Below are 18,196 nucleotides of genomic sequence, written 5' to 3' on the forward strand. Positions count from 1 at the left end.
CTAAAGTCCACGTAGACAATGTCTACTCTACTTGGTCACCTCTTTTTAAAAAAACTCACCAGACGACTTCACGAGACATGATTTTCCATGCACATAGCCATACTGGCTATTCCTAATCACTCATTGCCTTTCCCAATGCAGCTAGATCCTTTGACTTAAGTCCTCTCCAGTCAGGTACACACAACGGACATTAGGCCCACCAGCCCATAATTCCACGGTTTGTCCTTGCAGTTCTTTTTTAAATAAAAATCCAACAGTAGCCAGTCTTCTGGCACCTAGCTATGCTTAAAGATAATAAAAGTCTCTCTGCCAGGGCTCCTGCAATTTTTTTTTTTCTGAGTTACAGTTGCAACCTGGGATGCACTTGATCAGAGTTATCTACCTTAATTCCCTTTAAGGCTTCAAGCACCTCCTCTTCTGCAACATAGACTCTTTGGGGCATCATTTACTTCCCCGAGTTTCCTGGCCTCCATGTCTTTTGTTGTTTAGGAGCTCACCCATCTCAAGTAGGTCTACACCTTCTTGATCTTTAAGCAGTCCTATCCTTTTCTTAGTTGCTCTTCTGACTTTAATATACTTGCAGAATCTCTTAGGAATCTCCAGAATCTCCTTAAACCTTATATTGCCATATATTCCCTCCTTTCCCTTTTAAATGGAGTTTTACATTCCTTACACTGCTCAAAAACTGAATAATGTTCACTAATATTTTACATTGCGTATGTATGAGTAATGCTTGAAAAGTATCATGCTCCGAGAGTCATGAAAATGCTTCATTTCTTGGATAAACCTGGGAGCCTAAGGGTTCATGTCAGAACCACGTGCCTCATGAACTGTCTCTTTCTACAAGTTAATTTGTTATTCAGCTCAAAAGGAAGCAAGTTGTGTTTTATTTTTGGCACTGTTTACCATTCATATAAATAAATAAAATGCTTTCCAGACCGGCTGTCTCTTAGAGTCACTGGAGAGATGGAAAAGAAGTCTGCCTCAGGCTTCATCAGATCCAAGTTTTTTTTTCTGGACTTTTAGTGAAGGTTCCCTCTGCAGTCACAGCTGTGAAAAAGTTCTCTTTAGAGTTAAAATTATCCTTAGTGCCAGTCAAGTTCCTTGTTGTTTCTTATCAGGTTTTTCTCCTTTGGAAAGGGTTAAATTCATCAATTAGTGCGCTCTGAATCATTTCAATCTGAATGGAAAAAGTTTCCATAATTTAATACTCTGATCTACCACAGTTAACCTTCTTGATTCCTGCTACTTTTTCCCTTGACCCACTTGTGGTGAATGTCTGCCAAGCTGCCTGTCTCCCCTCTGGCGAGCCTTGCTGTACTAATATTGTCTGTGCATTATCTCTACTGTTAAGGACACTCCCCTTGGATATAACTGTAGATGCACCTATTGTCTTTCATTATTGTGTCATGAGTTTCTGCTAATTAAAGCCATGATTATTGTTTGACCACATCGTCTTTGTCTACTTCATCAATTGGCACTTCACCACTAATAGACAGATAGTCCAACTTCAGCATCAAAGGTCTGAGGGTGACCCTTTTAAGTTATTTTCTGCCGAGGGGAGGAAAAAATATTCTGTCATTTGTAGTGAGATGAAGTGCTTGAGGATTGAGAATATAGCTTTTGATTGTAACTGGGATAAAGTATTAGAACCGAGATGCGAGAGGATGCTGGAGGCTTTATGATTGTGTCAGAGGTGTGCAACTGCGCTTGGGTTGCTGATGGTTTGGACTGAAGGCTCTGGGGCTGCGGAGACTGCGGGAGTGCTGGAGGTGAACCCATGTGCGATGTTTCTTTTATTGTAATAAAGAAACTTGGGTTCTTTTAAAACAACAATATTTATTAGTTAGAATACAAGACCTCGTGGAGGCATCCATCTTTAACCTATCCAAGATGCAACAGCTCATCACCTGCCTCCCCCAGTGGACATTATTAGCACTAGCACTCACACTAGCACTCTATCATTATGTCCCCTTTCCTTGAGATCTTTAATCTAACAACATGAGCCCACTAATGCAATATTCATTTCAATTTAAAGATCAACACAAATGTAAACACAAACATCAGCAATGCAAACTTTTTAAGTGTCCAGTTCTTCTTCTTTTAGAAATTCAGTCTGTCAGGTGCTTTAATAATGCGTGTGGATCTTTTTAATATAGCTGCTTGTGTCGGCTCTGCTGGTCCACTACTGTCTATCATTGGTGGTGCTTCCTCTCTTGTTGTGCAGGATGGATCTTCTGCATTTGTCTGTTCCTGCAGTGTCCCTTGCATTTTCAGCAGGCTCTTTCAATTCCTCCCCAGTATTTGATCCTCCTCTCTTCTGACAGGGTAGAGTCTTGGATTTACTTCTTCAAGAAAAATAGTCCATTTTTCCCAAGTATTGGAATCTCTCAGTTTTACTGGGTCGTGTTGTGCCAGTGGCCCTAAGCTTCTTGCTTACTTGTCATATTTTACTTTTTGTCTCCATTACAGATGCTTCACTTTCTGTTCGACATCTTCAACATCTCTGTTCTTGTTTGGGTCTGCAGAATAGGGAAATGTGGTACGTAGTCTGTCCTGCCACAAGTTCAGTGGGTGACATGGCATGGTCAAGTGGTGAAGCTCTGTAACTCAATAGAGCTAGATACGGATCTGAGCTACTGTCTCGTGCTTTCTTGAGCAACTGTTTTTCTTTGCTTTACCGTTTGACTGTGGATGCAGAGGACTTGTAGTCACACTTCGAAAATAATGATCTTCTGCAAAGTTCTGGAATTCTCTACAGCTGGAGCATGGTCCATTGTCACTGTGGACAATTTGAGGAATTCCATATCTTGCAAAGATCAACTTCATATATTTGACCACTCAAGCAACAGATATGTTAGGAAGCAACAAAATCACTGGATAGTTCGATAGATAATCAATAATTCTTTCTATCCATGTGGGACAGATCAGTCCCAACTTTCTGCCATGGTTCTGCTGGTATGTCAGTTATTATCATGTGTTCCTTTGTCTGTTTTGTGTGATGTTTCAAACAGATCTCACAGCTGGAAATCATTCTGCCAATGTCAGCCCTTATCCCTGGCCAATAAACAGCAGTTCTGGCCCTCCTCTCGCATTTTTCCACTCCCTGGTGCCTCTCCTGCACCCTTTCCAGCATATCTTATAAGGAATGAAAATTCTGCTCTGTCTGAGTAGAAGCCCAATGACCACACTCAGCTCAGCTCTGATGTTGTAGTATGGCCAACATTCACCTTCATTCAGATTCTTGATGACCTTCTGTAGAACTGTGTCCTTTGCTGTTTCAGCTGCTGCTTGGATTTCACGTCAGATGCGAGAAGCGATTTAATGATCAGGTTTAGGTGAAGATTTACATCTGTCTCTGTGGAACTCTCATTGGGTGCTTCACACTGCATTGTTGTCCTGGATAACACATCTGCTAACACAATACATTTCCCTGGTGTATACATAATGCTGTAGCTTCATCATTAGTCTTTGGATTCTCAGCAACATTACACTGAAATTTTTCTTGATTATTGCTATTAACTGTGGAATTTCTTGAGTCCATAGACCAGACCTAGATACTCTTTGTCGATCTGCACACATCAACATTCAGATGTTCTCATCATCCCTGATGTGTATGCTACTGGCCTCTAATCTTCTCCCACAGCCTGAAGTAGTATGGAATCTATTCCATCCTTTGAAGCATCCATAGATATTTTTATCCTTCTGGATGTGTCAAAGAACATCAAAAGTACTGGTTCTGTAGTTAGAATGGTCTTCAGTCGTCCCCATTTTTCCTCATGGTTGTCTGTCCATTTGAATTCACATTTAACCTGTAACAACTTCCTTACGTGCATTGTTGTGGAAAGCAGGTTTGGTATGAATTTACTAATGAAATTGATTATTCTCAGCACTCTCAATGCACCTTTTTTGTCAGTGTATCTGGGCATCTTTAAAATTGCTTTAATCCTGCTATTTTCTGGGTCCACACCTCCGACAGTTTATCTTCCAGAAAAGTGATTTCCATCACACCAAACTGACAATTTTCTATATTTAATTTAAATCCATACTTCTGGATGGATTTTAGTACTTTGATGAGCCTTTTGTTGTGCTGTTCCTGTGTAGATCCCCATAGGATCATGTCATCCATGTGCACACAAACACCATTTATGCCTTCTATAATGTGCTCCATTGGCCCATGGAACACATCCAGAACTGAGGAAGTTAGAAAAGACATCTTCAGACAGGAGTATCGGCCAAACGGTGTATTAAATGTACAGTATTTTGAGCTAATTTTAAGTAGTTTTATTTGCCAGAAACCCAAGGATGCATCCAATTTGGCAAAAAACCTTTCACCGGCCATCTCACTCATGATTTCATCACTGGTCGGAATCTTATAATGCTCTTACTTTATATTGGCATTCAAGTCTTTTGGTAACATGCACACGTGTAGGTCACTGTTCTTTGTTTTGACACACACCATTGAATTCAATCATTCTGTGGGTTCCTCCCTTTCTTTACGACCCCTAGTGCTGTCATTTGGTCAAGTTCCTGCTTGAGCTTTTCTATTAGTGGTGCTGGAATCCACCTCGAGACACGCACTACTGGCTGTGCATCCTCCTTTAACACTATCTTATAGGTGAATGGTAAAACTCCAAACCCCTTGAAGATGTTGGGAAATTGATCCAGTATCTCTCTTTGCTGTTCCATGCATTGTTACATTTAATGTGGTGCACCTTCTTGACTAGGCTTAAGTCTTCACATACTTTGTCACCAAGCAGTGATTCATCTCCATCTGGGACTACTGTGGTGCTCTTTATCTTTAACTTTCACCTTGAATACCTTTCTTGTTGATGCTCTGTCCATTGTAGACTTTGAGCTGTCCAGGATTTGTATGGATGTATGGCTTTATCTTCATTGCCCTGATGTCATGCCCACAGATTAAATTGACTTTTGCTCCTATGTCCAGCTTGAAAGGAATATTTGTTCCATTTGTATGTAATGACACAGTCCACTTATCCTGCTCGATTCTATTCATGCTTGGCTGTTCAGTGTCTGTTGGTCTATAATCTTCCTGCACTAGAATGTCAATGAAAAGTGTATCACTGAGTGTAGTTTCTTCTATAGTGCGTACATTGTACACGTTTACACTTCTGTTTTATTTCCCTTTAGAAAAACATTGCTTTGCATAGTGATTCTGCCCTTTGCACTTATTACAGACTTTTCCATAGTAGGGGCATTGTTTTGGTGCATGTTGAGTGGCAAATTGTTTACAAATGAAGGTCTCTCCTTTTTGTTATGTTTCATTTTTTGTTCATGTGAATGGATACAAACTGTGATGACAGCTATGCCTTCATTTTTGCTGGCTTTTACACTCTCACCGAACTTTATCGCATGCTGCAGAGCTAATTCACTGGTGTGGCATATCTTTACAGCTCCAGTTAAGGTAAGCTATGTCTCTTACATCTCTCACTTTCTCTTATAAATAATCTTGAACACAATTTGATGACGGATCATTGAATATTGCAGCGATCCAAATTGCATGTTTTTGTTTTAAGTTTCAAGTCAGTTAAAAAACTATCAAAGCTCTCTCTCTACAGCTGTGTGTGTGAGAAAAACATGTACCTCTCAAACATTTCATTTTTCTTTGTTGAACAGTGTTCATCAAACATCTTGATAACATTGATGAACTTGCCCTGTTCTTCTTACCTTGGCAAAAACAAATGTATTGAAAATCTGTAGAGCTTGAGGTCCTGCCACAGTAAGTAACAGTGCAATCTTCCATGCAGCAGGTTTGATATCAAGTCCAATGGTTTACAGGTACAACATAAATCATTGTTTGAACAACCTCCACTTGTGGTCAATATTTTCTGTCCAATTTACAGCGTCAGGAGACTTTACACTCTCCATATCTCTGCAGATATCAGCTGATACTCACCTTACACATTCCTGGTGCTTCTTCCACTCCTCTGCACACTGCACACTGCTGCTATCATGCAATTTTTTTATTGTAATAAAGAAGCATGTTCTTTTAAAATAACTATGTTTATTAGCTAGAACACACACAGACAAGACCTCATGGAGCCATCCATCTTTAACTACCCAAGATGCAATCAATAGCTCAACTCCCCTAGTGGTCAGAATTAGCACTAGCACTTGCACTAGCTCTCTACCAGTACACCATGGACATTCAGTGAACCTGGGTGGGGTGGGGTGTCTCTGTCACTTCTCTTTCTCTGGCAGTAAGAGATTCCGGGCAATTTCTGGTGATAGCAAATCTTTGTTTGCCTTATCGAAGGACAGAAGGAAATTTAGTATAATCACATTTTTTTTTGTTTCATTACATGATATTGAATCTTGAATGTTTTCATGAAACAGAATTTGCTGACAAAATTAAGTTTAATTTGATTCACTATGATTAATCTGCAAACCACTCAGCTACTTCTGGCTAAACAGAGATATGTGATGATCTGTGAATCACGACAAAACAGTAGATAATTTGGTCTGCTCCACAAGTTAAGATGATTTGAGCTGTTTTAAAGTTAACCTAATAGCAAAGAGTACTATATAGCTTATAAAGTAACTGCACACACATGTTCATTGCTGTTCCAGATTATGGCAGGATGTTCAATCTGGTAATTAATAACATAAGTACTTTCACATTAGTAAGGTGGAGATTTGTATTTTGAAACATCTGTTCACGAATTCAACAGAGAGTGAACAGTTGAAACTGCCACATGACATATCCTGCAGGTATATTCGCACCAAAGATGCCAGAATCGATTATGCTTGGTGCTTTAGATACAAATATTTTTTAAAAGCTTAATAATTATTGCCAAATAAATTCTTAATTTTGAACATGTAATTTTTACAATTATAGCAGTTTACTTTAAATGTAAAGGCTTAGAAGTATTAAAGCAATTAAAACAATCTTGTTTTTACTTTTCATTCATTTCTTGCACCTTATTTTTCTCCTATCTCAGTCTTTATTGAAAATTCAGTACAGGATTATAATCCAATGCATGCTTGCTACTTTAGACCTTTCATAGCTCAAAGATGATTCTGTGATTGGAATGGATGGCAGCCATGATGCTCCTTCAAGTTAACTTTATTGTCATCTCATTTTACAAGTAAAACCCAATGAAATGGCATTCTCTGGTCCTCAGTGCGAACTATGCAGACATACAACCAGATATAACTCACAAACAGACAAACAATGCACATGCAGGACAAGTATTTCATCTATACAAATAAAGAGAGACTTCTCTCTAGACCTGCGAGATTCTCCTCTGTGCTGAAATGATGAAGTTTTATTTACATGTGTTAGACGACATCTCTCTGTGCAATTCTGAAAATGTTCTTTCCTCTTCTTTCTTTTCTTTCTATATCTAGCTTTCATATTGACTATTTTGAGGGAGGGGGATTTGGTAGGGAAGGGTTTTGGGAGGGAGGTGAATGCCATCACATATATAACTGACTTGTTTCTTTTGCAAATTGTATTATTATATTAATTCAGATTACTGCATGTACGGAGAAAATTTTAAATAAGTGAATATGAGAGTCTCGGATGGTCAGTATGAACAGTTCCTTTGGTCATTCAGCATTTTCATTGCCGTGGGAAGAAGCTGTTGCTCAGCCTGGTGATGAAGGTTCTAATACTCTTGTATCTCTTCCCCGACGGGAGCAGCTTCATCCAGGGCCGAAGGGGGTCCTCAATGATTTTGTGCGCCCTCTTCAGACATCGATCACTGTAGATCATGTTGAATGGGGGGGGGGAGGGGGGAAATCACAGTGATCATTGATGACTGTATTTCCATAGATAGTACAGTTCTCCTTCAGAAGATATGGCAGGAGTTGGATTGGTCGACTTTGATGACAAGTCTGAGGTTTCTTTCTATCATTCAATCCTCGCTCTGCGCAAATTTTAGCCAATAGGAAGCATGTGCAATTTTTAAAACATTATCCTACCAACCAATAATCAAAGTTTCACTATGGTAGAGAGTAAGCCAATTGAAAACCAGTGTCAGATCAGAAATAGACACATTAGTTCCAACTCACCAAAATCAAAATCCACCATGAACATAGGTTGTAGTATAGACTAGAAGGGCCAAAGGGCCTGTTTTCTGTGCTGTAGTGTTCTATGGTTCTATGATCTACAATCTCAGAGTGATCAAGGATCTCAGAAAAAAGCAAAAGGCTTTTTTTATGGATTAGTTAACTGATGTTGCAAAATATAAATCTCCTCCTGTTGTGTCCAGGTTGTACCATTGAAGGTCTTAATAAACACTAGAAAGGCTTGAAAGTTTAACAGCACATTTCTTTACTCACATTCAGCTAATGAGTCGTGTATTTATACAATGTGTCTCACTGCATATGCACCACTCTCAAGTGTGATGTGGCTCTTACAGTGTTAGTGTTCTTGCTCGAGCATAAAATAGTCCCAGGTTTCCTCAGTAAAGAGAAATGTTACTAATCACCAAAGCCCACTTTCTGCAGCAAGTTGGTCCAGTCATAAATGTGTGAGTGTAGTTATTTTATTAAACTTGATAATGCTATTTTTGTTAAATTTAACACAAAATCGCTGGAGAAATTCAGAGCGTTGAGCAGAAAGAGTGGGTAAAATAAAAAAAAGAATGGTTGACATTTTGTGCCAAAACCCTTTAACTAGACCAGTCCTGATAAAGTCTTTATATAAAGAGTTTTCATTTGATCTTTTCCTCCTACTGATGCTGCTTGACATGTCAAGATCCTCTAGCAGAGTATAGATAGCTTCACATTCCAGCATCTTCTGTTAGTCTTTTGTTAGTTTTTTAAAATCTTCTGTCCTTCAATGAGATTGTGGCTGATTTTATATTGGGTTGGTGTCCCCATGATACACTTAGCCAGCAAAACAATTATCAGCCTAATTTGTAAAAATGTTACAGTGGAAGTCCGAAAATCGGGGGTTGGGTTGGTTCAGATTTTTGGATTTTCCGGATTCTCGGACAGTACTTCTAAAATTCAAATTTAAGGAGGAACAAAGAAGAAATTAAAAGGTAAATTTTAATAGTTTTTTCATTGGCGAATACAGCATGCTGAATTTAACAAAATGAACAACTTTAAAGAAAGTAAAGTCAACATTTGACAAAAGTGTAAACATGTAGCGAAGTATTCACTACTGAGCTACTATAGACGTGGGGGTACATGTTGTGGAATCGCTGTACCCGTTGTCAAGTTGATGTATACGTGGGGAAGTCAATGTACACACTCTGGAGTCCAGTGCATGACTGATACCTCCAGGCTTGCATGAAGGGCTTATATACATCACTGCTTCTGTCGCATGGACAGGAAGTGACATCTTCAGCCCAGATAAAAGCCTGTGTTGGATGCAGGTCAATTTCCCACATTTTCCACAGCACATCTGCCATTTTTGGAGCCAGCTTACTTGCTGATAAGTGGGTTGCCACAAACATAAATTTCTTTCACTTGTTGCTGCAGTACATCTGTGGTGCTTACCCTCATATGCACACACACAAAAGCCCACTAAATTCAAAAGGTTTGAGAGTTTTTGAAAAGTCCGGATTCTCAGGTGGTCAGATTTCTGGCATGCGGATTTTTGGAGTTCTACTGTACGTGAGAACAAATGACTCCCTGAATGACCAGGTTCTGAATTTGAAGAGTCTGTCCCTTACACTGGCCCCATCTCCCAAAGAAAGGTTGTCCGGATATTTGCTCATGTGACAACTGATTTACTTCCATGAGTCAATTCAGTGACTTGCTGATGAAACTTGCCCCCTCAGGGTTCTCCAGACGATAACCTCCTTCTTTCGGGTCACCACAGAGTGCAATTTTGTTTCTCTTATTCCAAGTTAAGCATCCTCACCTCTTGCATGAACCACAAGGGCATTGACCAGGCTGAAATAAGATCCTGTCTTCCAAATGGGGTTTTACACAAGCTTGTCAGCTTGTCCTGTTCCAGCCCCAGCTGCTGTTACTGGCTGTAACACTGTAGATGTGATCTCTGTGTCTCTCTCCCTCTGAGAGGAAAAGCCTGTTTTACTCTCTCTGCTTGCAAAACCACATGACCCTCTTAGAACAACAAGTTCCACTGCAGACTCTCTGTGGTTCCGACAAGCTCTTTCATCTATTGCCTTTTGTAAACAACAATCTATTAGTGAAGTCTCTTGGGCACTCTCCAAAGCTTTGGCAAAGGCTCTGAGGCCCCGACATGTCTAGTATGAGCAGAGCTCCAGTATTTGAAATAAGATCTGTTTTAAAGTGTTTGTATGTGACCTACACTAAAACCCTGCCCCAATTTATCTCCCAAAAACATATCTATATTCTCTGTCACACATGAGGTATCACTTTCTGCCTGTTTGTTCCCTGCGAATATCATTGATTTGTGACTAATATCCACCAGCTACAGCAAAAGGTTGGCTGGCATAAAACAATGTCAGGCGCTGAAGATTTCTGGAAATTCCTGTTATCGTTTCAGATTTCCAGCTTTTGATTAATGCTTCCAATTGTCATTTTGCTGCAGCTTCCATAAACAAAGCCAACTGAAGATCAGATGCCAAACATTGATAACTCCAATGGTTTCAATGAATCTGATGGCTTTTATACTTATTGTATTATCTGTTTATTCTTTGTGGAATTTTGTGTGTTCATTGATGTTAAATGTAATTGGGAAGTTGCAGCAAGTAGGACTTTCAAGTCAACTCAAATCAAGTTAAGCCAAGTTTCTTGCATCTGATTTGCAAGCACATCTCAACGAAATAACGTTCTCTGGTCCTCGATGCAAAACACACAGACGCACTACCAGATGTAACACATGTACAGACAAACATTACATATGCTGGACAAGTATTCATCTAAACAAATACAGTAATTCAATAATATCGTTTTGCTCCCGGCAGTGGTACTGATATGAAGCCCATCCACACAGCACGAGGGTGAACCAGTAACTGAACTTTACTTGAATATCTCGCACTGCTTTAAGGAGATGACTCACTTCCTGTCTGGGGCACACTGGTCTAAGGGAGTGACATCAGTGTGTTGAGGAGTCACTGCCTGCCTCGTGACATACAACTAGGAAGTGGAGACATCTTCCGGGCAACGCGTATCCCCAAATGTGGACTTCTCCTGAGAAGGGAAGGAGGGCCCGCGCCATCTTGTCTCAACCGACTGGGGCGGTGATTCGGCCCATCTAACTGCGCAGTCGCTCAACCCACTACACCATCCGCCCCAGAACCGCTGCCACCCTTTGAGCAAGTCACAGTACTGTCTTTTGGAAGGTGACCTCTGTGTCTGACCTGGGGATCTGGGGTGGGCTAAACTGAGTCCAAATGCACTGCTTTGAGGCAGTCAGTGCTAAACATGTCCTGCCGCCTGCCAATATCCAGGGTGAAAATGACACCATTGCACTGCAACCCTTTGAATGTTCTCTGTGAAAAAAAATCCAAATCATTGGACTGCAGATTCGCAGGGACGTGGCAGGGTGGAGAGCCATGTTGGGAATGTGGCAGAGGTTTTCGCTTACCCCTTTGTTCCTTCAAGTGTTGGATGACGACTAAGTCATTGGGTTGTGGGCCGGGAGGGTTGAAGTGAATGTCCCCTGGGATGGTAAGCAGGGAGCCGTACACTATCTTGGTGGACGATGCTGGCAAATTCCTAACAACCATGCAAGTTTGTCCATCCAATTCGGGCCTTGTAGTTGGGCTTTCAGGGCTGCTTTCAGATGGCGGTGAAAACATTTGACAAATCATTTTGCCTGAGAATGGCAGGCTGTGGTGTGGTGTAACAGCTGCCACAGGACTTGGCTAGGTTGGACCAGAGCAGGGACGTGAACTGGGCTGGGACATCAAAGCATGAGACCCAGCTGGACAAGAAAGCTCTGCCACAAGTCTCTGTGTCGTAGGTGGGCAGGAGTATCGCTTCCGACTAACAGTTACAATGGTCGATTACTGTGAATAAAAACCTCATACCTTGGCTCACGGGGCTAGGCCAACGATGTCCAGTTGCACATAATTAAATCGGCATTGCACTGAGTCGAAACACTGGCGAGGGACCTTGGTGCATCTGTACTTTATCGCGCTGGCAGTCCAAGCAAACCTTAGCCTATAGAGTAACGTCGCGGTAGAGACTGTGTCATATGAACTTGTCAGAAAGCAGAAGGATTCTGGACCTTATGGAAGGATGTGACAGGCCATGAATTTGGTTGAATACCCGCTGTCGCCAGGTCGCAGGTAGGATGGGTCTGGGGAAACCTGAGGACATGTCTCACTGTAAGGTTGGGCTCCCTGAAGAAGGACAGAAATTGCTAACCTTCAGGCCTGGACGTCCGCATCCTCAGCTTGGTCTTTGGTCAGCTGAGCAACATCAGGTCCTCCTGAGATAGTGGAGATGGCCGGTCTGGACAGCATGTTGGCCATGACATTGGACTTGCCTGTGATGTGGCGAATGTGTGTAGTATACTCCAAAATGTAGGAAAGGTGTCATTGTTGCCTCGCCAGCCATGGGTCTGAGCTCTTGCTGAGTGCATGAGTGAGTGGTTTGTGGTCTGTGTAGGTGATGAAAACCCTTCCTTCTAACATGTACCAGAAATGTATTGCCAGGTACAGGGCCAACAGCTCATGGTCGAATGCACTGTATTTGAGTTCTGGTGTCGAGGGATGTTTACTGAAGAATGGTAGGGATTGCCATTGTTCAAGCACCACACCAAATGCTCTGTCCAACGTATCTGTTGCGGAGGAGCTAGTGGAGTTGTTCAAGTGAACCGGTACGGACTTGAAGGGCCGACATGGCCTGTTTCCGTGCTGTAAACGGTTATATGGTTATATGGTTATATGTATCCTTCGCTAGTGCCGCTTTAATTGCCTGGAAAGCTTCAATGGTTTTGTGTGTTCACTGGAGCACATTGTCGCTGAGTTTGATTAAGTCAAATAGGAGTTGCATGAGGGTAGCCGCTCCCAGGAGGAAACAATGATAGAAGTTCACCATCCCTAGGAATTCCTGTAGGTCTTGGATAGTGCTCGGTCTGGGGAATCGCTGGATGGCTTCTACCTTATTCAGCAGTGGAGTGGCCCCCTCGCGGGTGATACAATGTCCAGGAAAATCAATTGTTTCTAGGCCGAATTGGCACTTAGCCGGGTTCAATGTGAGTCCAAACGCCTGCAACCTGTCGAAAAGGCGAGTCAAGCACATCCTGTGTGCTGGCGTCGGGGCTGGTGATGAGAATATCATCCAGATCGATGAAGATGGAATCGAGGTCCCTGCCAACCACATCCATGAGATGCTGAAATGTCTGGGCTGTGTTTTTTAGTCCAAAAGGCATCCGAAGGAACCCAAAAAGGCTGAAAGGTGTAATAATGGCCATTTTTGGGATGACATTAGGATGTACCAGAATCTGATGATACCCCTTGATGAGGTCCACCTTGGAAAAAAAACCAGAAACCCTGGAGCTTAGTAGTAAAGTCCTGGATGTGTGGGATGGAGTATCCATCTGGGACTGTGATGTAATTGAGTCATCAACCACCAGAGTTCTTCTGGACCATGTGCAGCGGGCACGCCTAGGGGCTCTTTGAACTGTGGATGATACCCAACTCCTCCATTGCAGCAAACTCGGTCTTGGTTAAGAGGCAGTTGTCCTGCATACACTGGTGGTCTGGTGATCTTGATGTGGAAACTGGGCATCAACAGTGATGGATTCTTGCCCATTAAAAGGGCATATTCATTACAGGCCAGTGCATAGATGCCCAATAGTAAAAAGGAATGTTACGGTAGTGTGAGGCGGTATGACTGGAATGTGGTAGCATTGATCAAGCAGCATCTGTTCTTGTCCACCAGGGCTTGTGTGCTCAGAGGAAATCGGCTCCAAGAAAGGCTTGCCCAACAGATGTAATCATACACTTCCAGCGGAAAACAGTTCCTACGGCATGGATTGTGATCAGACGAGTGCTGGAGCTTGGATTGGAGGATCCATTGGCTGCCTGTAGGGGAAGGCCCTTGGGATCATGCTTGAGCTTGAAGTATGTCAGCAGAATGAACTTATCTCTGCATCCATATCGAGTAGGAAATCCCTCCTTGTCCACTGGTCTCTTAGGTAGAGTAGGCCTTTATGTGCCAACCACTGAGGCCACTATCGGCAACCAGTCTGTTTGTTTCCCGTCATTGCGCTTGACCTGGCGTTGGGGTACGAGCATGGAGGGACGCACGGCCAGGCTTTGCAGTCCCATCTGCAATGGTGTAAACAGTAATTGCTCTGTTTGTCTGAGCACTTATTTCGCGGATACTGCTGGCGGACCTGGTTGGGGGGGTGGTAAATTGGAGGCACCAATAGCGTAGATCGATTGTACATGTATCGAATTCTGCAGCGGGGTGTGGAAAAGTCTGTATGCTTCCTTGGTTACCAGGTGTGGGGTGCTGAAATCCATGCCAAGGAAACATGTAACAGTAGCTTGGAGAGGAACAGGGCCTCAAACAAGGAACAGTTTGTGTGTCCATCTGCTAGGGCCACTATTTCGTGCATGAGCTCCGAGGGGGTTTCTATCGCACAGGCCTTGCATATTCACGATGCGGATGGCACACTTTTGCTGGCTGAATTCCAGGGAATCGAGGAGGAAATGTTGGAATTGTTCGTACTTGCGCTCCTTTGGAGGATTTTGGATGAGGGATCTTACTTTGGCTGTGGTAGCAGTGTCCAGGGCGCTGATGATATACCAGAACTTGATGTCCTCTGCGACAATGCTTCTGACCTGGAACTGTGAGTCTGCCAATTGTAACCAGTTCCTGGGCTGATTTGCCCAAAAGGCTGGCAAATGCACACCCACAGCATTGGTTGCAGCCGTTGCGACTGTAGTGATCGCAGCAGCCTCTATTTTGTTGCATTCAAGGTGGGTTCCAAAGATGTTGTAGCGTCTGCTCTCAGCAGCTCCACTTAAATGAAGCATGTCCACACAGCACAAGGGTGAACCAGTAACTGAACTTTAGTTGAATCTCTTGCGGTGCTTTAAGGCGATGACCCACTTCCTGTTTGGGGTCACTGGTCAAAGGGAGTGACATCAGTGTATTGTGGAGTCACTGCCTGCCCAGCGATGCACAACCAGGAAGTGGCGACATCTCCCGGGAAGTGCATGTCACCAAGTTCCCCCCTTGGCCCACGCCATTTTGTCTCAAATGACTGGGGCAGTGATTCAGCCCATCTAATCGTGTGGTCGCTCGGCCCACTAACCCTTCATGAATATGTGAGTCTCGGATGTTTAGTGTGTACAGTTACTTTATTCATTCAGCATTCTCACTGCCCGTGGGAAGAAGCTGTTCCTGAACCTGGTGGTGCTGGCTCAGATTCTCCCGTATCTCTTTCCCAATGGGAGCAGCTGAAAGATGCTGTGTGCAGTCCACAATAATAGATCATGTCGATATGGGGAGGGGGGGTGTGGGTCGGGGGAGGGAGACTCTATTGATCCTCTCTGCAACTGTTATGGTCTTGTGCATTGAACTTTGATCCATTTCTCTCCAGTAACCATACCACACTTAACCTGTATACAATTGTACTTACCTATATGACAATAAAGTTAATTCATCTCATAGCACATGACTAATGAACATTCAGGTATACCATTCTGTCATGGTTATAATAGCTCCCTGCTTTATATTAGTGAGATGAATATTGTGAACTGATAAAATTAAAATCAGTAAACAATTAAATTGGAAACAGTGCAAGTCTTATGTCAGGACACATAGCAATCACTCCATCTTGTATCAGCCCATTAATTTAGCAAAGAGAATCTATTCCTAAAGGATCTCTATGAACTACAGCAAACAGAACTCATGCTCCTGTTAAAAGTATCCTGATAGCAGTGGGATTACTTCTCTGCAGAATGAAGTGGGTGGAGAATATAATGGCATGGGAGAAATCTCTTTCACTTAAAGGGAGTCGGGTAACCAAACTTGATTGACAGTACAATGACCCAACAATTTCCATTCTGGCTGGGACTCAGGATGGCATGATAAGCAGTTTTATATTAGGAATGTGGCACTGACAATGGGAATATCATAAACCTGCTCTTGGCTGTCCTCCACCATTCTATAAGCATCACAGCCAGAAGTTTTATACCAGCAGAAGTCAAAGAGATCAGATTACAAGAAGCTTTTGAAGATAGAGACAGAGTAACAAGTTGGAATAATTTAGGGAAAGTCTTGTTTAGCGAGAAAACAATTTTCACTATTGTTTTTTCAAATGTCATTCTTCTTGTATTTACCATTGTGGAGTCAATTTAAAATATGGAATTTAAAAAATGGCATATCATTCATTTACATTCATTCTCGCAAGGAAAAGAGGCAGGGGTCAAAGGATTCAGAGGTACAAATGTTTAAGTAAATGATTAGAGGGCCTAAGTTTAAAGTGAGAAGATTAAGATTTTAATAGATGAGATTGGCTTCTTTGCTTCACCCCTCTAGTCCTGCAAGTGCCAGTAAGCAAGAAGAGCTTCAATTATTCATCTCACTCAGTAATATCATCGAGTCCTGCAGCACAGAACATCTGCTTGGCCCAACTTGTCCACGTCGCCCAGGCTGGCATTCAGGCATGCATTTGGACCCTATCTTCCCAAGCCTTCTCATCGATATACCATCAAACCCCTATTAGCCAAATTTAAACAAATGGCAAAAAGATGTTTTGAGGTAAATAGATAGATAATGAGAATAAATAAAAATTTGAATGAAAGTTTAAAGTTGTAAAAATAAATGTTCTCTAAAGCTTTTGGTGAAGATGGCAACAAATATTCAGTCAGCAGATTGCCTTGGTTGTGCTTTGCTCGTAGCAGCTGTTTGAATAAAGTTGTGTGAAACAACAATGGTGTTGCCCAGGATGAAGAGCTAGTTGATGCCACTCACCGTTGGCGTGACTCTCTGAAAGCGTCTCCTTATCCCTGCTTAGTAAGAGTCTTCATCAGTATATTATTAAGTATGTTAGTAAGGCTTTATCTATAAACTTGGGTTATGGTGGGTTAATTATATTGCTTGGTTTTTTTTGGGTGGCTTTATGGAGGGAGAGATGCAGTAGCAGTTAAATATTTTCAAAGAATGTGACTGAAAGTAAAAAATTCTTTAAGGTTTATGAATTCATGCAAGTGAAGTTTGTTCAGTGTAAGTACAGTACAGAATTTTTGTTTTATTAATCTGTTTATTCTTACTGTGGGTATATGACTAAGGCATTGTAAGAGTGAGTCTCCAGCAACTGCGAAACTCACTTATCCGACATCTACCAGTCCCCATAGGTGCCGGATACCAAGGGTTTTACTGTATTTCTTCAACTGTCCTTTGAATATTATGTTATACCCATTTCCAGAGCTTCCTCTGGCAAAAGAAAGTAATATCATGGCAGCTCTAAAATGCCTTCTGCAGAGCTGCTCCCATAGCTACCATCCACTTGTCTTTATGTGAGCTCAAATGAAGCAAATCACATTTAATGAGGCATTCTATTCAAGCATGACCCAGTGATTGGCTCATGGCTCCATTTCAATAAAATTTCTGTTACAGCATCAGCCAATAACGGAGGAGAGTTGTTTTTTTTTTCAATGCCAACTTTTCATGCAAAACAAAACCAGTGGTTTATTTGCTCTAAACATTAATTCTTTTTTTTTAGTTTGAATCTACTGAATCTGCAGCAATCATTCTATATAATTCCATGTAGAGTCTTTTCCAAAGTCACAGAGTCATGAAGTAAGATGGAAACACACAGCAGTTCTGGCAACAACTGTGGAGAGAGGAGAAATGGTTTGGATGTTTCAGGTTCATGAAGTTCCATCAGAAGAGACTGTGGAGTATGTTGACAGGGAAATATTTTGAATACCAGAAATCATTTAAAAAACAATTCTGAGTTCAGTGAAGTAATTATAATCTTCCACAAATGTAGCAAACTAATGGAATTAAATTTGGGTTAAAAAAAATGTGAGTATTTTAAACTCTTAATTTATTTTTGAGACGTATTGGCATCAGCAAGTGTCAGCGGGGTGCAGGGAGCAAGGAGGTGGGAGCTGAATGGGACGAGCCCCAAGAATTAGAATTTATAAACAAACACTGCCTCTGTAGTTGGCTCCATAATTTCAAACCATTGATATCTGGGGTCCTACTTTTACAGAGGATCCCTTTGAGAATTTTAAGTCTCTTGTCAATATAGAAAGCCACAGATCAATGCTCCCAACTCGAGCAGAGTTCCCAAAATGAATCATGTAGCAGA

General features: G+C 41.8%; 2 long non-coding RNA genes across 2 annotated transcripts; one reads left to right on the forward strand and one right to left on the reverse strand.

Annotated features, from left to right (window-relative positions):
• Positions 1 to 851: 851 nt before the first annotated feature.
• LOC138753706 (uncharacterized) lies at positions 852 to 1,318 on the reverse strand. The gene is made up of 2 exons (XR_011351377.1): positions 1,232 to 1,318; positions 852 to 1,130 (listed from the first exon to the last, which is right to left on the reverse strand). It is a non-coding gene; the product is annotated as an uncharacterized lncRNA (long non-coding RNA).
• A 149-nt stretch (positions 1,319 to 1,467) lies between these two features.
• Positions 1,468 to 17,867, forward strand: LOC138753711 (uncharacterized). The gene is made up of 4 exons (XR_011351379.1): positions 1,468 to 1,522; positions 5,325 to 5,425; positions 16,417 to 16,638; positions 17,603 to 17,867. It is a non-coding gene; the product is annotated as an uncharacterized lncRNA (long non-coding RNA).
• The last annotated feature ends 329 nt before the right edge of the window (positions 17,868 to 18,196 follow it).

This window comes from Narcine bancroftii, chromosome 1 (genome assembly GCF_036971445.1).
Source record: "Narcine bancroftii isolate sNarBan1 chromosome 1, sNarBan1.hap1, whole genome shotgun sequence".
Lineage (NCBI taxonomy): Eukaryota > Metazoa > Chordata > Chondrichthyes > Torpediniformes > Narcinidae > Narcine > Narcine bancroftii.